Below are 22,404 nucleotides of genomic sequence, written 5' to 3'. Positions count from 1 at the left end.
TAACTTTAATAGGACACATAAACTATGTTCCTATACTCCTCCATTCCCCCACCTTTATATAGTTCTTGTCATAAATTACATATTTTACATTGAGTCCACAACCACTGATTTATCATTACAGTTTATGTATTTTAGATCCTGTAGGAAATAAATAGTGGAGTTACAAATCAAAAATACAGTGGTATTGGTATTTATATTTACCATGTGATCTTTACTGGAAATCTTTATTTCTTCATGTGGTTCAGTCAGTTGTTTGGTGTCTCTTCCTTTCAGCCTGCGCAATTCCCTTTAGCTTTTCTTATAGGACTGATGTACTGGTGATGAAGTCCCTCAGCTTTTGATTATCCGGGAATGTTTTCATCTCCCCCTCAACAGTTTCTTTAATTTCCATAAGATCATCCATTTTTTTATTTAGTCTTGCAATGTCTTCTTTATGCTCTTCTAGGGTCTTCTTGATATCCTTTGTATCCCGTACTATGGTCTCATTGTTCATCTTTAGTTCTTTGAGTAGCTGCTCTAGGTGCTGTGTCTCTTCTGATCTTTTGATTTGGGTGTTTGGGTTTGGGTTATCCATATTGTCTGGTTTTTTCATATGCTTTAAAATTTTCTGTTGTTTTTGGCCTCTTGGCATTTGCTTTACTTGATAGGGTTCTTTTAGGATATGTAGAATTATTCAAAGACTAATCTCTAATTTGTCAGATCTACAGCTTGGTGGCATACACTTTCTCTAACTGACCAGCAGATGTCGTCCATGAGTCACCTATTCACCTAAAGTCAGTTCTCCCCAACTTTGTCTTTGTGATGTGTGGGGGTCTGATTCTTGTGGGGTTCATTGGTGCACCAAGTTTGGGTGTGGTGTTGGTGCTGTCCGCCCTGAATGTGGGGCATGTGTCTGAGCAGTTAGGGAGGGAGGGTGGCTGTAATAATCAAATCTCCCAGGTTTTCCTGGAGATTTAAGGCTGTTGCAAGAGTCTTAAACCTTCATTTCAGTCTCGCCACAGATTGTCTCTGCCACTGACCCACACAAGTCCTTGGTATTGGTGTATGGTCCTTGGGATTTCTGAGTGGATCTCTCTTCCAAGCCGTGCCCTTCTAGGGCCTCTGCTGAGAGAAGGCTGTGCTACGTCACAAGTGCGCGCCTTCCCGCAAGGGAAGTTCTGGGCCACCGGACCGTGTAGGTGCATTCCCAGCCTGCTGTAAGGATGGCTGAATGGGGCGTGTTAATTTCCCCCTTTTTGCACAGCTCTGCCTTCCTAGCTCTGGGACAGTTAGCTGTGGGTGCGCGAAAGGCTACTGTCCACACCCGATATCGTGGCACGTGCGTGTGTTGCTGGAAACACTTCCTGTCACACTGTGTTTTTTGGTGCGGCTCTGGGCTGTGGCACCTGTGCTGGGCAGGACCATTCCCAGCCTGCAGGGAAGATGGCTGCAAGGGGTGTGCTTTTTTTCCCCTTTTGGCTCACCTCTGCCTTCCTTGCTTGGAGACAGTTAGCAGCAGGTGTGTGAAAGGCTATCTTCCATGCCAGATATTGAGGCGTTCACACAGCCCATTCCTGCCGCACTTCACTGTGTGGTTCTCGCTGCTTTATCTGTAGCCGCTTTTGGGTTTTTTTAAAAAAGAACTAGTCTGCCTCCAAATGCCAACTCACAGTTTCCCCACACCACAGCGTGGCTGCCGGATATTCAGCAAGCTTACTCACTCATTTCAGGTCGCAGACTCCTGGTTTCACCAAGTGCATGGTCTCTGTGGATTTAGCATACCTTGTCCAGTTGGTGCATCACTGGAACTGGTGTTCTGGGTCGCTTTCTGGCTTTTATCTAGTATTTTTCACAGAGGTGTTTTTTTGCCCTGTCTGTCCTAGCCGCCATCTTAGGTTCTCCCTGGTTTTTACATTTTTAAATGGTTGTTTAATAGATTTATTATGTGACAGAGACACATTATATATATATGTAAATTACATATATACATTTTCACACTGCATTACCATATGTAATGTGAAAAGCCTAAGTATATACTATCTGGCCCTTTGCAGAAAAAGTTTGCCCACTCATGTCCTAAGTCAATAAGTCCTATCAGTTCTCCCTCCAAAACATCTCTTTTAGCTGTTTCCTTCTCAACATCCCAACTACCCCTAGTTCTGGCTTACCTTGTGTACCGGTTTGAATGTATTATGTCCCCCAGAAAAAGCCATATTCTTTGATGCAGTCTTGTGGGGCAGACATTTTAGTGCTGATTAGATTGGAATTCTTTGAGTGTTTCCATGGAGATGTGCCCCACCCAACTGTAGGTGATAACTCTGATTGGATAATTTCCATGGCCGTGTTGGCCCGCCCATTCAGGGTGGGTCTGAATTAAATTACTGGAGCACTATATAAGCTCAGACAGAAGGAGCAAGCTGGTACAGCCAAGAGGGACACTGTGAAGAAAGCACAGGAGCTACAGATGAGAGACATTTTGAAGATGGCCATTGGAAGCAGACTCTTGCTCCAGAGAAGCTAAGAGAAGACAAATACCCTAAGTGCAACTGAGTGACATTTTTGAGGAACTGCAGCCCAGAGAGGAACATCCTGGGAGAAAGCCATTTTGAAACCAGAACTTTGGAGCAGATGCCAGCCACGTACCTTCCCAGCTAACAGAGGTTTTCCAGACACCACTGGCCATCCTCTAGTGAAGGTACCTGATTGCTGATGTGTTACCGTGGACATTTTATGGCCTTAAGACTGTAACTGTGTAACCAAATAAACTCCCTTTTATGAAAGCCAATCCATCTCTGGTGTTTTGCATTCCGGCAGCATTAGCAAACTAGAACACCTTGTCTATCCCTCAGACTACTGCAGGAGCCTCCTTACTCGTCTATTCCTTCACACTGTTTTCAGATTTCTTTATACAACCCATTTGTGGCCTTTCTTGTTTAAAATCTTGCAATGTGTTTTGCCTCCTACTCCTCTGTTTTTTGCTTGAAGCAACTTTTTCAACTCTTATGATTCTGCTCAGTTGTCACCTTTTCCATTAAGCCTACCTCTCTTTATTGAATTATGCCCCCAGTCACCCTTCTGTATGTTGCACATTGCAGGTTGCATTCGGAGAACTAATTTGCTATTCAATTTTCCTTACTAGGCACTGCACACTTGGAGGTCAGTTACTGTGTCTTATTCATTTTTATGTCCCCTTTACCTAGCTCAATATCTGGCATGTTATAGGATACAGTGAATTAATACTTACGATGCATGCTTTGAGGAACAGTTTTTATTCCTGAGATGTGAAAAGTCTTAATAGTCTAAAGGTATTATTTATCAATTTGAGTTGGTAGGCAGAATTTAAGCATCTAGATTTTTAATTCACAGGCATGCTTTCCTCTATTAACTTGTCTGTTTCATAATTTAAAACATTAATTTAATTTTTAAAATTTTGGAATAATTGTGGATTCATATACAGTTGTAAGAAATAATGCAGAGACCCCAGTTACTGTTTACCTAGTTCCCCCAGTGGTAACATGTTGCAAAACTCTCCTGCAACATCACAACCAGGATATTGACATTGATACAGCCAAGATACAGAACAATTCCATCATCACAAAGATCCCTCCTGTGCCCTTTTATACCTTTTTTAGCCACACCTACTTCTCTCCTGGCTCTACCCATTCCTTAACCCTTGGCAACCACTAATTAAAATTCTATAATTTTGCCGTTTCGGTAATGTTAGGTAAATGGAATCATAGACTGTGTAATCTTTGGGATTGCCTTTTTTTTTCACTCAGCATAATTCTCAGGAGACTCTTCCAGGTTGTTGTATTTATCAGTAGCTTATTTTTATTGGTGAATTTTCATAACTTTTAAAAGATAAAGCAGTCCTCCCTTTATATATCACTGTAGTTTCTTTAGAGTCTATTTTATATTTTTACCTTGTGTTCTTTATCTGCAGTAGTCATTGTTAGACTTTATACTCTTAAATTATTGAGGCTCAAAGAGCTTTTCTTTATGTGGGTTATTTGTATGGATATTTACCACATTAGATATTAAAACTCAAATTTTGAAACATAGTTATTTAATCCATTTTACATAATAATAAATCATAAGTAATATATTTTTAATAAGAATTGCATTTTATCCAAAGCAAAAAATATTTAATGAGAAGAAAAACATTGTTGTACATTTTCATGAATCTCTTGAATGTCTGGATTCTCGTATCTGCTTCTTCATTTAATCTGTTGTGATAAATTGTTCTGGTTGAAGTATATGAAGAAAATCTGACCTCACACACCTATGTAGTTGGAAAAGTTGGGAGTATTTTAATAGTCTTATCAGATAACTGTGGATATTTTTTCTTTGCTACAGCACCAGAAACTTGTCAGGTTGTAGTTTCTTAAAGATTAGTTACAATGTGGAATATGAAACCATATCAATTAACTTTCCATACTGTGTTATACTAAAATTCATTGGTCTGTTTTGCATTTTGAATGGATATGTTATCCAAGCATGATTTTTTTTAACATCACGCATTGGTCATTTGGAAAATATTGAATCACTGAGTTACGCACATCTTTCAAATGTTGACACCATTTTCTTAGTATCAAAAATAATATTTGTTAATATAACCTCTAGTTGCATAAGAAAATTGCTAAATATTGAGAAGCTGTCAAGCTCAAGAAGTAGGTATGTTTTTCAAATTCATATTTTTGCTTGAAAACTTAAATTTTATCACTATTAACAACTGCCAGTGACAGGCCCACTTAGATCATTTTTGAGAAAATGTCTGCCAGATACTTAAGCCTGAATAACCATAGTCTGTCTGTCTACCATTTGTTCTTTCAAGTAAAAATAGTGTTTTATTAAAACATGTCACAATTCAAATAGTTGTTACAAGTGCATTTCCTTGAGATAACCATAGTACATTGGTATGCAGAAGTGCTTAATGTATACTTCCCCTTTTGTCACACAGAAGATTAGAAAGATGTGGACTTGTGTCAAGATTTAATAAAATCAATAACTTTTCTACAAGTACATGGCCCAAATTGCCACTGCCTTGATTTGTGCTAAAGCCCTAGCAGTTTTACTTACTGTTGCTTTTGTACCATCGGTGCAAATAATTTAAGAGCAGAACCAATGTTGTAAATAAAAGACCAAAAGGTAAAATTTAAATATGTAGTCCTCACTCAGTGAAGAAGGCAAATAAAGCCTTAGTAATATTATTAAAATATTTTTGACTTCATGGACCCCAGTAAGGTTCTTGGGGGACCACAGGAGACCATGGACTGCATTTTAGGAACCACTGATTTACAATACAGTGATTTCTGATTCAGCCTGTTTCTTTTCTCCTCTCTGATTTCTTATCTTTTCCTTTACTTTCGTCGAAATAGATCCTAGGTGCCCTGATCTGGGTTAAGCACCATTACTGGTCAGGTCTCCATGCCTGGCTGGCAGCCTCAGCACTGGCAATAGACAAATACTGGGAATAACCTTGGGCCCAAAGGAGAAGACTGGTTCAGAGCCTCACCTCAGCCTCAAGGGATAAAAGCACCAGGGAAGGGCCACAAACCTGCTAACCTTGCTGGCTTGTTGTGTGTGCATTCAGACATTGGGCATATCACATGGACCTGAGTCTGCGATGAGACATTAACTGTGAGTCAGGTGCTTTTCTTCTGAAGAACTCCTGTAGACTCCAGGCAGGAGAGAGTCTCAGGCTAAGAGGGGCCCTCCTGAGGTCTCTCAGCACCACACTCTACATAATCCCAAACCTTCCAAGTTTTATCAGTCTTTTCATTGTAATTATCTTCAGGAAAGAGTCTAGTGTCAACACTGTAATAAAATTTAGGAGTTAAGAGGGTTTTCTTCATGAATACTCAAGATGCCCCTTTTGTAACTTCAACCCATTTCCTTTAGTTTTGTTTTTAAAAATAATTAATAGCTTGTAACAGTACTCCTATGCTATATTTTGAAATTTTGAAGGCAGTTTTATTTTTTGTATCTTCACCCCTAGTCTAATTTAGTCTTTGTTTATTTTATGTTTTTAACTCAGTTCCTTTAGTCCAGTGGTTCTTAACTGAGATGATTTTGTCCTGCCCTACCTCCATCCCCATAATGTTTAGAGACATTTTTGGTTTTCTCAATTCGCATAGGTAAGGGGGTGCCACTGGCATCTAGTGGGTAGAGGTTAGTGATGATGAATATCTTACAGTGCACAAGGCAGACCCTTAACAAAGAATTATCCAGCCCCAAATGTCAGTGTTGCCACTCTTGAAACCCTGCTTTAGTTCAACTTCCTTGTAACTCGTTAGCTCTTTTTTAATGTTTTTTGCTGAATTGAGGATCCTTAATTTGTTTATCTAGAACTATGGTTTTATTTTGGAGAAAATATTCTAATTATGTTAGAATAATTAAATGAATTTTAAAGGTAGGTCACTCTTTTGAATTAAGACTTAGATGTATACTTTAGGTTGTACTAGATTGTTGGTTTCTGAACGTGAATGAGCACAGCTACTTGATGACTTTAAAAAATACAGATTTCTGGGCCTCACATGGATCTTACCAAATCAGTCTCCAGTGGGGGGGTGGGGGTGGGGTTAGGGGTAGGGGGTAGTGTAACCCAGGGATTTCTTGTTTAAAAACAAAAAAACTCCTCTAGAAATTCCTATAATCACTTAAATTTGGCAATCGCAGAAACAGATAAGTATTCATAAGCTAAAAAACTGATGGGCTTTTAAGACTGCTATTGCTTTGTGGCTCTCAGAGATAATGCATACCCTGCTGGGCAACCAGTTCTGTCAGTAAAACCGGTCAGGTGAGCCTCAGGTTGGTAATGCTGTACTAGAGCAGTGGTGTCCAGTAGGATTTCGGTTCTTTGTGGTTGTATGATGTGCAAGTCATCTCATTTGCCACAAGCTAGATTTTTTTTTTAAATTCAGTTTTATTGAAAAAGTTTTCAGTTCAGTTCAGTTTTATTGAACACAAGCTAGATTTTAAAGGGGGAAGGGTGAAAACGTGGGAGGGGTTGGAGGCAACTGCTAGTAGAATCAAAGAAATACTGTTTACCTTAGGACATTTGAGGAGGGGAATTACTCAGGGCTTATTTCTCCCCCATAGCATCAGTTTGCTATCCACATTCAGCACCAAGATATAAAGTGTTCTTGAAAGCTATTTCTGGTATAAATTAACCTGACCATGGCATCTGCAGCATTGGGAAGCACAGAGGCCATTCACTTCATTCCTGCTGTCAAGGATCTTCTTGTCCCATTCGTACTTTACTTATTGTTGACTCTGTTAGCTAAAAGAAAAGTTAATGAAGTTAATTATGTTGTAGTGGGTTTATGAACTGTGGAGATTAGAAATTTGTAGAGGAAGGAAAGAAAAGATAACTTTTGTTTTACCTTTTTTTTTGGCGGGGGGAGTGGTGGTGGTGGCTAAATGCCACCTTTAGTATTGATTGAAGCAGAGCTTAGAGTGAGAGCCAGGTGGGCCTGCAGCTGAACTCCAGAGTTAGGCAGTTGTGCCTACTTCATCTCAGGTACCACTGGACCTGGGCAGGCCTCTCACATGGTAAGACACCTGGCATAGTGGAGCAGGCTCAATCCCAAAGAAAGAAAAGAAGGCAGTAACTCTTTTGAAATGAAGGGAATTTTATTTGAAAGGGTAGTAACAACTTCTCCTGATTAGTTGTTAAGGAAGCAAACTAGAATTTTATGGAATTTTTGTAATACTAAGTTTATATTGGAAACATGAAATAAAAATTGGTTCCATTTTAACCTTCTGATTTTCTTTTATTGTTGGTTTTACCTTTTGAAATGGAGATTGTCAAACATATATCAAAGTAGAGACACTAGTGTGGTGAATCTCCATGTACCCATCACCCAACTTTACTAGCACATGGCCAATCTAGTTTCATCTATACTCCCCACCCAATACCTCCTCCTGCACCCCCTCCCCATTTTAAGCTTATTTCAAGTGGCAGCATATAATTTCACACATATATATATATATATAAATAAAATTTCTCAAGAAATATATCAGATAGCAGTCATCACATTTCCCCTGATTGTGTTTCTTTAATTGGTTTGCTGTCTGGTTTCTATTAAAAGATGTTGATAATAAGATGACTATGAATCAAATTCTGGGACTGTATAGAGTCCCTCATATTTGATTTTGGGAGAACATTAACTTGTATTACATCAATGATTTCCAAAAGTGATATTATAAATATAATTCGTGGTATAAATTTGGATAATAAAATTGATTGAGGGAAATATGTACTATATATTCAAAGTATTACTAGAATTCCATTTAGTCATAACTGCAAGCCTCAGATGGATTTCATCGTTACCTGGAAGCCGTACTGATAAGTTTATTTTTTCATGTTCTGATAGAACTACTTCATACCTTTTCCTCAAGCTTCATCCATTTCCTCTGTTCTCTCAGCACATGGCTTTGTTTCATACTTCACGAAAGAAATAGAAGACTGTCCAGAGGGACACCCTCATCTTCCCTTCACCATATCTACAGTTTTTTGGTGGCTCTGCACTCTTCCATCTTGTCCCTTCTGTTGGTTAAACGGTCCCAAGTTCTTCTTTAATCCAGTAGCCTTACGCACTGCTTCTGTCCTTCCATTTATGCTGAATATCTCACCTCCTTCTCAAAGACCTTGCTGTTTCTGTGATCTCTTTTCTATCTTCATGCTCTCCCTGCCTTGTCTGCTGGAGTAGCCCTATTGATAAACAAATAGGCTTTGGTGCACCCCATCTTTAGAAAAAATTCTCCCTTGTCAGATCAACTTGCCTCTATAGTTAGTGACCCATTTCTTCCCTTCACAGCAAAACTTTTCAAAAGAGTTGGCTAATCTTTAATCTCCTTTTCTTCTTTTCCATTTATTCTTTAGACCACTTGATTCTGGGTTCCATCCTCACTATTCTACTGAAACCATTCTTGCTAAAAGCACTAAGGTGATGGAATCCAATAGTTCTTCTATCTCAGACCTGACTTTTTCATTCTTTTTTTTTTAAATTTATTTTTAAAAACTTCATTGCTGTAAAATAGATTGCTTAAATCTGCCATTTTATCCATTTTTAAGTGTACAGTCCATCAGCATTAGTTATATTCACAATGTTGTACAGCTATCACCACTCTCTATTTCCAAAATGTTTTCATCACCCCAAACAGGAACTCTGTACCCATAAGCAGTAACTCCCATTCACCCCTTCCCCAGCCCCTGGTAACCTCTAATCTACTTTCTGTCTCTGTGAATTTGCCCATTCTAGACATCTCATATAATTGGAATCATACAATGTTTGTCCTTTTGTTTCTAGCTTTCTTGTGGCCGAATAATATTATATAGTATATACAGCATTTTGTTTATCCATTCATCTGTTTATGGACACTTGGCTTGTTTCCATCTTCGAGTAATTGTGAATAATTCTCCTATAAGCAGTGGCATACAAGTATCTGTTTGAGTTCTTTCCTTTATTTCTTTGGAGTATGCACCTAGGAGTAGAATTGCCCAGGAGATAAGGGAAAATGCTGAAGGAGTGATGTTAGTTTGCCAAATTTGCGCAGAACTGAGTGAGGCTAGAACCCAGACTCCTGGTTCCTAGTCCAGGACCTTTACTTTGCCAGTTCTCTAAATACCTTTAAATGTCTTAAAGAAGTCAACGTCTTAGAAAAGCTGTTATAATATATGGATATGTGTGGTGCCAGTGAAGATAGTTAAAACAAAGATCTGCATTTAGAATTAAAAGTTACTGTTAACTTCTAGATCAAAATTTGCCCACATGAAAATATGTTTTTGCTTGATCGTATATTTATCTTTGGGAGATTTCTCAGGAGCGCACTTGACTGGAAAACAGGAGTGGAATCATCCTTTAAACTGGTGTGCTCTTAGTCTCTTCTCACTTTAAGATGCAACCATTCTTTGTTTATGCGCACACCTTGGGTGGGCCAAGCACAGGTCTTTTTTCACTCCATTTGGAAGTATATGTGGACTTCTAAATGAAATCTGAGACTGCCACAAAAGCAGGGTCCCTTTGTCTCTTCTCTTATCCTTTCCCTTGTCCTCTTAGATTCTGTAGATATTCTCTTATTGACTCCATCCAGTCTTTAGAATACTCCCTTGTTCTGCCTATCTCTTGCTCTATGGATTGTATAAAATGTTTACGTGATGATTGATTACTGCAAATATTACCTAATACTTCTGGACGTCCATCCTTACCAGAGGTTATGGAGGTGTCTTTGAGGGGGAGGGAAGGTTTTTCACGCGGCACTTTGTTTGATTCTGTACAAAATTAAAACAAAAGAACAAAAAAACAAAAAACCCAGAAAACTAACATGGTACCACTAGTTTCATTCAAAGAGGTGTTTTAAAATATCTTAGGACAGTTAGTGAAACCCTAGGAATTTGCCAACATTGCTTACTAGTTCAGTCCTAGTCTCCATTTTCAGGTTTTTTCCCCCTCTCCTCAGTGTCTCCTATATTTTGAGATCTTATATGGAAGAAAATATAAAAATATTTTAACATTTTACAATTCACTTTCAGAGTCTGAAAATCCATGTATATGTTGCATGTCTTCCATTACTTTTCTCTTCTGCTCTTCCCACTGGTTATTTTAAGTTTTACATTTACTTGTCCAATACTGCAGATGTTCTGCATGGATTTTTGTTTTTCAGGTCTGTCTTAGAGAATAAAAGGAAAAGCTGTGTTATTCTTTAAACTCTAACCTAAAGTTGAGTTTAAAAACTGGATATAGGAAAGAAATTTTAAGGAAAATCTCTTAAAATCACTCACTTTTATAAAAAGATAGTATGTCAGCTTAGGATTTATTTTAGTAGATATAAAATACCAATAGGTGAAAGCAAAGCTAGATTTAAATGTTCACTTGCTAAAAAAATTGTATTTGAAGTATGAATTAGTCATTTAATTAGATGTTAGATTTTCTACTATACTGTATTTCCACAAGACTTGAGTTTCCTCAGTAATTTTCTTTTTTTTAAGTAGATGAGCAATAGTTATTTCCTTAATATCCATCTCACTGAAGATTAGGAGGAACTTTTTAAGGGAGTGCTATCTGGATGAGATATCCTTTTACTTCCCTGAATTGGGTCCCTCTGTTAGGTGAAGAACAAGTACCTGTAACAAGAACATGTTAGCTAGAAATCAGTCTTAATGCAGTTCCTGGGTTCTTTATAGTACCCTACTATTCAACTGGATTTTTTTTTTTATTAGAGAAATTGTAGATTTACAGAAAAATCATGCAAAAAAATACAGAGTTCCATATACCACCCTATTATTACCACCTTGCATTAGTGTGGTACATTTGCTACAATTCATGAAAGAACATTTTTATAATTGTACTATTAACTGTAGTCCATTGTTTACAATAGGGTTCACTGTGTTGTACAGTCCTATGTTTTTTTTTTTTAATTTTTATTCTAGCAACATTTATACAACCTAAAATTTCCCGTTTTAACTATATTCAAATATATAATTCAGTGCTGTTAATTACATTCACAATGTTGCACTGCCATCACCGCCATCTATTACCAAAATTTTCCCATCAACCCAAATAGAAACTGTACAAGTTATGCATTAACTCCCCATTCCCTCCTCCCACCCCATCCCCTGGTAATCTGCATTCTAGAGTCTTAAGTCTCTAAGTTTGCTTATTCTGATTATTTCATATCATTGAGGTCATACAATATTTGTCCTTTTATGTCTGGCTTATTTCACTTAATGTGATGTCTTCAAGGTTCATCCATGTTGTCCCATGAACCAGAATTTCATTCCTTTTTATGGCTGAGTAATATTCCATTGTATGTATATACCACCTTTTGTTTATCAGTTCATCGGTTGATGGATCCTTGGGTTACTTCCATCTTTTGGCAATTGTGAATAATGCTGCTATGAACCTTGGTGTGCAAATATCTCTTCATGTCCCTGTTGTTAAATCTTTTGGTTATATACCTAGAAGTGGGATTCCCAGATCATCTGATGTGCCCATTTGGATATATTATGTCCCCCAGAAAAGCCATATTCTTTAATGCAGTCTTGTGGGGGGCAGATTGATTAGTCTGTTGATTAGGGTGGAACCGCTGATTGCATAATTTCCGTGGAGGTATGGACCTCACCCATTCGTGGTGGATCTTAATTAGATCACTGAAGTCCTTTAAAGAGAGCTCACACAGAGATCAGAGAGGACAAAATGCCCCAAGAAAAGCTTAGAGAGACATTTTGGAGATGGCTGTTGAAAGTTGATGCTGAGAGATGCTTGGAGATGTGGACAGAAGGACATTTGGAGATGCTAAGCTAAGAGGTGAGGCCCAGAGTTTGCCCTGGAGAAGCTAAGAGAGGACCCCCAGATGCTTAGAGAGAAACGTCCTGGGAGAAAGAAGCAATGACACACAGGAGGTGAGAGAGAGGAGCTAAGATAAAAGCCCAGAGACAATTTGGAGAAGCCATTTTGAAACACAACCTGGGAGCAAAGGACCATCAGATGCCAGCCACGTGCCTTCCCAGCTGACGGAAGTGTTCCGGACACCACTGACCTTTCTTCAGTGAAGGTATCCTCTTGTTGATGCCTTAGTTTGGATTCCTTTATGGCCTTAGAACTTTAAATTTGTAACGAAATAAATCCCCTTTATAAAAGCCAATCCATTTCTGGTATTTTGCATAGCAAACCGGAATATATGGTAATCCTATACTTAACTCTCTGAGGAACTGCCAAACTGTCTTCCACAGCAGCTGCACCATTTTACATTCCCACCAATAATGAATGAAGGTTCGTATTTCTTTACATCTTCTCCAACACTTGTAATTTTCCATTTTAAGAAAATAGTAGCTGTTCTAGTGGGTGTGAAATGGTTTCTCATTGTGGCTTTGATTTGCATTTCCCTAATATGTGATGTTGAGTATCTTTTCATGTGCTTTTTGTCCATTTGCATATCTTCTTTGGAGAAATGTCTGTTCAAGTCTTTTGCCCCTTTTAAAAATGGGTTGTTTGTCTTTTTATTATTGAGTTGTAGGATTTCTTTATATATTCTGGATATTAAACCCTTGTTGGAAATATGTTCCAAATATTTTCTCCCATTGAGTAGGTTGTCCTTTTACTTTCATGATGAAGTTCTTTGATGCACAAAAGTTTTTAATTTTGATGCGGTCCCATTTATTTTTTTCTTTTTTTGCCTCCAGCTGGATTTTGTTCCTGTTTCTGTAGAATGTTATAAATTGGAGTGGGAATGTTCTGGTGCTGTGAAGTGATTGATATAAGGGAAAATTTCTTAACATTCAGAACTTATATTTACTCATTTTTGAAATTAGTTGATTAAATGAGGTGATAGCTAAATGTCTTATTAATTTAAAATTTGTGGTAATCCTGCTGGTTGCCTTAAAATTGCTTGGTTTTCCTTCACTGCCATGGCAAGTAAAGGTCACAGTGTGTTATTTGCAGTTTTCAGTAAAATAAAATAAAACCTAGAGGGTTTGAGAGTACTGCTTTCTTCAGGGTGGTCAGGAACAGCTTTTCTGACGAGGTGACATTTGAGCTGAGACCTGAATTATGAGAGGGAGCCAGTTTATGAGAAGATCTATGGGGAAGTGTGCCTCAGGCATAGGAATGACTGGGAGATGGGTTCCATTGATAGGTAAGCACAGGCCAGATAATGTAGCTTTTGTGGATCTGGGGGAGGGCTTTTCTTAAATTTAGAGTGATTTAGGGCCAGTCAGGAAGAAAAATTAGAACAGGCTAAACTGAGAAACTTCGATATTCCAATAGAAATATATGCCAGTCAAATATATTTCCGTTCGCGCCCCTAATACGTTGTGGAGCTTTTTGGCTGCAGCTGCTACCCGGGGCTCCTGACCGCCTGTGTCCGTTGGGAATCTGGCTTCTCCAGGGCTGTAGTCGCTCCGCCTGCTGCGGCGGAGAAGCGGCCTCGGGAACCAACCCTACGCTGGCAGGAGGACCCGGATCCTGAGCACAAAACCTCTACTAGAAGAACGCGGACTTCCACGGTTACGACAAGGACCCCTGTGGACCTCTGGAACATGAGGGCTGTTTTCTTCTTCGGCTTTTCCATTATCCGCATCCTTGGCAGCACCTTTGTGGCTTACCTGCCTACTACAGGATGCCGGAGTGAGCCTGCCAGGAAGCGGAGAGGCTTGTGAAGTACCGAGAAGCTAATGGCCTCCCCCATCATGGAATCCAACTGCTATGACCCCAGCAAGATCCAGCTGCGGGAGGATGAGGACTAACCAGTTGCTGAGTGGGGATCACGCAGCACCTCCCTCTCCACCCCTCACCCCTCACCCACCATCCTGCCCTCTCGCCTTAGAGCATTTAGTTAAAGGGACTGAAAGTTAAACAAAAACAAAAAAAACACCTCCTCCTGCTGCTTTCTTCCTCTTTCCTCTCTTCTCTACCTTGCAACTAACGAGAGTAAGGGAAGGAGGAGATAGGAAAAAACATTTACAACATGGTTTCCCTTTCTCGTCTTTTCTCTCTTTAATAATGCCATTTGTGGCCCTCTGGAGAAATGATTGAGGGGTAATGGGCCTGAACAAAGGAGTTTAATTGGTTTAATTGTTATAGTAACAGCTGCTAGAGGATTATTATTGTGATTGTCATTTCCAGTGAAAGCATTAAAAAAAAAAAACAAAACAGGAATTTAGATTTTAATAAAAAATTTTAGATTGAACCGAATTTAAAATTTAAAATAAAAATTTAGATTTACGTTATAAATTTTCAGCTTGTTTTTAGGCAAGAACCCATGTAGGAAACTCCTTCAGAAGTTAGGTAAACCATCTTTTCAGAGAGTAGGAAGTAAATAATTTGTCTCACTTCTTACATGTACCTTGAAGGTCCAGAGGCTGGGGGCTAAATGTAATGCCCAATTAATGAACCTGAGGTTATTCTAAGTTTTTGTTATATTGATTTTTTTTCTTTTTGTTTAACCGTCTTAAGTATATTATTTTTACTTTAAGCCTTTTTTTGTTCCATTGTATTTTCTATCTTGTTGGAGTGAGTGAGATCCAAATTATACATCATTAAAATTCTTAGTCTACATTGTACAAATGAAGGTTTTTGCATTTTTGGCTGCTATTTTAATTATCAGGAGACTATAACTGATAGTTCTTAAATTTTAGATTAATATTTATTTCTCTAATATTTCATAAGTAATGATATTGATGCTTTTAAATAAGATAATGTGTTTGAAAATCTCTAGCCTGTCAATAATAGGTGCTCCTTAAATGTCAGGTTCTTTATTTCCTTTGAATGCCAAAGCAGTTGAACATTGTCACATTGTCTAGGCACCTGTGGCAAACCTGTTCACTGGAGAACCTAAATATGACAGGTCATCTTTGTTAGTACTGGCCCTTAAACCAATCCCCGTACTTTCTAAACCTACACTCTAGCAACTAAATCTTTTTTTTTAAGCCATTTTATTGAGATTAATTCACATGCCATACAGTTCACCCAAGGTATAAATCAGTGGCTCACAGTATAATCTCAGAGCTGTGCATTCATCATCACAATCAGTCATCACCACAATCAATATTAGAATATTTTTATTACTCCAGAAAGAAAAACCCCATACCCCTTGCCTCCCTCCCCATCGTTTTTAACCCTTAGCATTGGAGTGATACATTTGTTAAAGCTGAAGAAAGATTATTAAAATATTTTTGTTAACGATGGCCCATAGTTTGTCTTAGGTGCATTTTCTCCTATATAATATTATTATTAACTCCTTATAATAGTGACATACATTTCTTCTAGTTCATGAAAGAACATTCTTATATTTGTACTATTAACCACAGTCAGTGTCCACAACAGGGTTCACTGTATTATACAGTTCCATATTTTATTCTCTACCTTTTCTTCTAGGGACATACATGACCCTAAACTTCCCCTTTCAACCACACTCACACACATAATTCAGTGCTTTTAATTACATTCACCATCATGTGCTACCATCACCTTTATCCATTTCCAAACATTTACTTTCAACCAAATTAAAAATTCTGCAAAAATTAAGTATCCGCTTCCCATTCTCTACCCTCATCCTGTCTCCTGGTAACCTGTGTTTTAAATTTTAACTCTGGGTTTACTTATTATAATTAGTTCAAGTTACTGAAATCATATAATATTTGTCTTTGTGTCTGGCTTATTTCACTCAACATAATGTACCCAAGGTTGATCCATGTTGTCACATGCATCATGACTTCATTCCTTCTTACTGTTGAGTAATATTCCATTCTATATATATATATATATACACCACATTTTGTTTATCCATTCATCGGTTGGACAACCAGTTGATGTTTGTTTCCACCTTTTAGCAATTGTGAATAATGCCACTGTGAACATCAGTGTGCAAATGTCTGTTCATGTCCCTGCTTTCAGTTCTTCTGAAACTGCCAGGTCACATGGCAGTTCTATACTTAGCTTTCTGAAGAACTGCCAAACCATTCTTCACAGCTGCTGTACCATTTTACATTCCTGCCAGCATTGCATATTCTCTCCAACACTTGTAGTTTTCTGTTGGTTAATAGTGGCCATTCTAGTAGGTGTGAAATGATATCTCATAATTTTTTTTTTTTGGTTTTGATTTGCTTTCCCTAATAGGTAGTGAAGCCGAGCATCCTTTCATGTACTTTTTAGCCATTTGTATTTCCTCTTTGGAAAAATGTCTATTCGTGTCTTTTGCCCATTTTTAAATTGGATTGTTTATCTTTTTGTTGTTCAGTTGTACTATTTCTTTATATATTCTGGATATTAAACCTTTATTGGATGTGTGGTTTCCAAATATTTTCTCCCAATGAATGTGCTGCCTTTTCACGTTTTTGACAATGTCTTTTGATGCACAAAAGTATTTAATTTTAAGGAAGTCCCATGTATCTATTTTTTTCTTTCATTGCGTGTGCTTTGGGTTTCATGTCTTAAGAAACCACTGCCTACCACAAGATCTTGATGTTGCTTCCCTACATTTTCTTCTAGGAGTTTTATGGTCCTGTCCCTTATATTTAGGACTTTGATTTTGAGTTAATTTTTGTATAAGGTATAAGATAGGAATCCTCTTTCATTCTCTTGGGTATAGTTAACCAGTTCTCCCAGTATCATTTATTGAAGAGTGTGTTCTGTCCCAGTTGAGTGGACTTGGGAGCCTTGTCAAAAATTAGTTGACCATAGATCTGAGGGTCTTTTTCTGAACTCACAATTCAATTCAGTCGATCAGTATGTCTATCTTTATGCCAATACCATGCTGTTTTGTGGCTCTAAAATATGCTTTAAACTCAGGAAGCCTTGAGTCCTCTTACTTCAGTCTTCTATTTCAAGATGTTTTTGGCTGTTCAGGGCCTTTTACCCTTCCAAATAAATTGGAAAAAAAGAATTAAAGTAAGCTGTTGGAATTTTGCAAAGTAAGCTGTTGGAATTTTGATTGGGATTGAGTTGAATCTGTAAATCAATTTGGGTAGTATTGACATCTTAACAACATTTAATTTTCCAATCCATGAACACGGAATGTCTTTCCATTCATTTATTTAGGTTTTTTATTTCTTTTAGCATTGTTTTGTAGTTTTCTGAGCATAAGCCGTTTATATCCTTGGTTAAATTTATTCCTAGATATTTGATTCTTTTAGTTGCTATTCTAAGTGGATTTTTTTTCTGGATTTTTTCCTCAGATTGTTCCTTATTAGTGTATGGAAACACTACTCAGTTTTGCCGGTTGATCTTGAACCCCCCCCCCCCCCCGCCATGTTGTTGAACTCATTTATTAGCTCTATTAGCTTTGCCATAGATTTTTCAGGATTTTCCAAATATAGGATTATGTCATCTGCAAATAGGGAAGGTTTTACTTTTTTCCAATTTGGATGCCTTTTCTTTCTTTTTCTTGCCTAATTGCTCTAGCTAGAACTTCTAGCATGATGTTGAATAGGAGTGTTAACAGTGGTCATCGTTGTCTTGTTCCTGATATTAAAGGGAAAGCTTTCAGCCTTTCACCATTGAGTTTGATGTTAGCTGTGGGTTTTTCATGTATGTCCCTTATGTTGAGGAAGTTTCCTTCTATTCTTACTTTCAAAGTGTTTTTATCAAGAAAGGATGCTGGATTTTGTCAAATGCCTTTTCTGCGTCAATGAATATGATCATGTGGTTTTTCCCCTTTGGTTTGTTAATGTGGTGTTCCATTTGCTAATGCTGCTGGAATGCAAAACACCAGAAATGGACTGGCTTTTATAAAGTGGGTTTATTTGTTTACGCAGTTACAGTCTAAAGCCCATAAAGTATCCAAGGTAAGGCATCAACAGTCGGGTACCTTCACTGGAGGATGGCCAGTTGCATCCGGAAAACCTGTTAGCTGGGAAGGCACATGGCTGGCATCTGCTCCAGAGTTCTGGTTTCAAAATGGCTTCCTCCCAGGACATTCCTCTCTAGGCTGCAACTCCTCAGAACATCACTCTCAGTTGCTCTTGGGGTGTTTTGTCCTCTCTTAGCTTCTCTGTAGCAAAAGTCTGCTTTCAACAGCCATCTTCAAACTGTCTCTCACCTGCAGCTCCTCTCTCAGCTCCTGTGTATTCTTCAAAGTGTCCCTCTTGGCTGTAGCAATCTTGCTCCTTCTGTCTGAGCTTATATAGTGCTCTAATAAACTAATCAGGGCCCATGCTGAATGGGTGGGGCCACACCTCCATGGAAATTATCCAGTGAAAGATCTTGCCCACAGTTGAGTGATCACATCTCCATGGAAACATCAAATCAAAAGTTTCCAACCCAATCAACACCAATACGTTTCCTGTCCACACAAGACTGCATCAAAGATAATAGCATTTTGGGGAACATAATACATCCAAACCAGCACAAGTGGTTTATTACACTAATTGATTTTCTTGTGTTGTGCCACCCAGGCATATCTGGAATAAAACCCATTTGATCATAATGTGTAATTCTTTTAATGTATAGTTGGATTCAATTTGTAAGTATTTTGTTGAGGATTTTTGCATTTATTCTCATTAGAGAAATTGGTCTGGAATTTTTTTTTCTTGTAGTATCTTTATCTGACTTTGGTAGTAGGGTGATGTTAGCTTTAAAGTATGAATTAGGTAGTATTACCTCTTCAGTTTTTTTGGATGCGTTTGAGCAGGATCGTTATTAGTTGTTCTTGGAATGTTTAGTAGAATTCACTTGTGAAGCCTTATGGTTGTGTGCTTTTCTTTGTTGGGAGGTTTCTTTTTCCTTGTGATTGGTTTGTTGAGGTCTTCTGTTTTTTTCTAGAGACAGTGTAGGTGGTTCGTGTTTTTCAAGGTGATTTCCATTTCATCTAAATTGTCTAATTTGTTTGCATACATATGTTTTGTCTTATCCTCTTATGATCTTTTATGTTTCTTTGGGGTCAGTAGTAATGTCTCCCTCCTCATGTACAATTTAATTTATTTGCATCTTCTCTCTTTTTTCCTTTGTCATTCTAGCTAAGGGTTTGTCAATCTTATTGTTCTTCCCCCAAAAAAACAACTTTTGGTTTTGTTAATTCTTATGTTTTTTTGTTCTGAATTTCATTTATTTCTCCTCTAATCTTTGTTCTTTCCTTCTACTTGCTTAGGGATTAATTTGCTGTTCTTTTTCTGTTTCCTCCAGGTGTGCAGGTAGGTCTTTGATTTTAACTCTTTCTTCCTTTTTAATGTAAGCATTTAGGGATATAAATTTCCCTCTCAGCACTGCCTTCTCTGCATCCCATAAGTTTTGATAAGTTTGTGTTTTTGTTTTCATTCGTCTTGAGATACTTACTGATTTCTCTTGCAATTTCTTCTTTGACTCACTGCTTGTTTAAGAGTGTGGTGTTTAACCTCAATATATTTGTGAATTTTCCCATTTTCTGCCTGTTGTTGATTTCCAGCTTCATTCCTTTATGATCAGAGAAAGTGCTTTGTATAATTTCAACCTTTTTAAATTTATTGAGACCTGTCTTGTGACCCAACATGTGGTCTATCCTGGAGAATGATCCATGAGCACCTGAGAAGAATGAATATTCTGCTATCTGGGGTGCAGTGTTCTATATATGTGTGTTAGGTCTAGTTCATTTATCATTTTATTCAAGTTGTCTATTTACTTATTGATCTCTGTCTAAATGTTCTGTCTATTGATGCGAGTGGTACATTGAAGTCTCCAGCTATTATTGTAGGGACATCTATTTCTCCTTTCAGTTTTGCCTGTGTTTTGGGCACCCTGATTAGGTACATATATATTTATCATCATTTCTTCTTGTCTCCTTTGTTTCTTCTAACATTTTTGCATTTAAAGTCTATTTTGTCTAATATCAGTATAGCTACTGCACCTCTGTTTTACTTATTGTTTGTGTTGGAATATCTTTTTTCCAGCCTTTCATTTTCAGCCTGTGTCCTTGGGTCTAGCAACTAAATCTTCATCTGAGTTCAGCTTGAGTTTTACATGTCTTTTATATACCCTCTTGTTGTTTTCTACACTTGCTGGAACTAAAATATATACCCTGAGTAGAACCTTGTATGGCTCTAGACCTGTCGTGGTTTAGGACCAGAACTGACTTTAGTCTTTTAAATAAATAAATATGTTGAGTTTATGGTAAGCAGAAATCAGCCATTAAAGATATATCCTAATCTTACAAATTGTTCCACCTCTTTTGCAGATGAGAAACAGCCTGTCACAGATTACTGTATCACCTAAGGCCACAAATGGTGATGATGCGGGCATTATTGGGAAATCAGTTGTTCCTCTTGGAACACACCCTTTGTTTCATTTTAAGTACAGGTGTTTGAGCCCAACCAATCCTTCTCTGCTGCCTCAGTAATTAGAGCACAGAACCAAATGTCATCCTGAATTTGAGTATGAACCATGACATACTGTGTTATTTTCTCTTTGATCTGCATTCCCATACCTGTAAGGATAGTGCTTACCTCAAGAAACTTTATGAGAATTAATTTAGGTTTAATTTTATAAATGAGAGCTCTGCAAGGAAAAACAGACTCTTCCTTAATTACATAAAGTAAAGAAAACCAGTATGTGAAGGTTGGTGCATGTATTACCTTGTCACATGATATAGATTAAGACTTATATTCTTAATCAGTATAATGCTTTATGTAAGTTTGAAGCAACGAATGATCAAATTATTAATCTAGAACTCACCATTAATTATCAAATAGGAAAAGCTAATACAAAATATTGAAACAGTATATCAAAACATTTAGTCTAGTTCAAGTGTAATACATATTTAAAAGGTGTTTATAAGTTTGATATATGATAAAATATGCTTTCCTAATCTTGATCTTGTACCAGTTTAGATATTTTGCTTAACTGGTTCTTAGATAAGATTATCTGGCTTATTTTGACAAGGTGAACTGTCAGCCCTGGTGTGTCTTGATCTTGAATGACAAATATTAATGGGCTTCCCTTTCAGAATCCATGATGTGCTTTTAGCTTTTAGTTTTAATGGAGTTCTTTCAGTTAGCTTTGACAGTTTCTACCTATCAAAAGGGAGGAGCGCTGCTTTGAATAGCATGATGTGCTTAAAAAATGATTTTCATACTACCGTTAAGTTTAATTGGCCATAGAAATTACCATGGAGTTCAGGTTCAAGGTCTAAGTAATAAAGCTCTGGCAGCTGTTGAGAGTAAAACTATGCTGGCTCATAATATGTGTCAGCAAGCTCGTATGTACGCACAGTCCTTGGGTCTCCTGTCGCTTTGTGTATTGGTAAACAGAGTTAAAGAACTGGAGAATTAAACCAGTCAGGTTTTGTTAATACAGTTTCAAGTATACAAGGATTAGACATAATTTATCAAGGAGAATACTACATACATATTGCTCAATACAGTTTTCTCTTGTTTTGTGATGGTTTGAGTATATTCAGCAAAAAATAAGCTGTATATTGATTCGCATTGCCTGAAGAAAACCCTCCAGATATGGGCTAAAGTGAAAATATATGAGAAGAGAATTAAATAAATGGTTTCTGGCCCATGGCACTGTCAGGCCTCCAGGGAATGCATTGAGATGCTCCTACCTTCTCTTCCTCCACTCTCAGGCTTCCATCATTGACCTCAAGGAGTGCAACTTCTTTGTGCCTTTGTGATTTCTTAACTCCAGTTCAGCACCTGGAACTGTTTCTTTCTTATTGTTTTAAAAGTATGTACAGTGTTCAATAAAGTTGAATAAATTAATGTACTTTGCCAATAGGTGCCACAGTCTTACGCATAGTGTTCTATCCTGGGAACTCCATGGCCGTGTTTCTGAGTTTAATTTTAAGGCAATTTAGTATATCAAAAAGGGCCTTTGAACTTATTCACTATTGATGATAATGTAAAATGGTATACAGCTGTTGTGGAGGATGGTTTCGTGGTTCCTCAGGAAGCTAAGTATAGAGTTGCCTAGAGCAGTCCTGCTACTAGGTATATACCCAGAAGATCTGAAA

The 22,404-nt window shown here is 37.6% G+C and overlaps 1 protein-coding gene and 1 pseudogene across 2 annotated transcripts in view; both read left to right on the top strand.

Moving 5' to 3' along the window:
* Window positions 1-22,404, top strand: part of DIP2B (disco interacting protein 2 homolog B) — a 285,417-nt gene that overhangs the window by 98,764 nt on the left and 164,249 nt on the right. The gene's annotated exons all lie outside the window — the stretch shown is intronic.
* LOC119542240 lies at window positions 13,217-14,227 on the top strand (annotated as a pseudogene).

The sequence above is a fragment of the Choloepus didactylus genome, chromosome 8, assembly GCF_015220235.1.
Source record: "Choloepus didactylus isolate mChoDid1 chromosome 8, mChoDid1.pri, whole genome shotgun sequence".
NCBI classification, from domain to species: Eukaryota; Metazoa; Chordata; class Mammalia; order Pilosa; family Megalonychidae; genus Choloepus; species Choloepus didactylus.
This window is presented reverse-complemented; position numbering and strand designations above follow the sequence as displayed.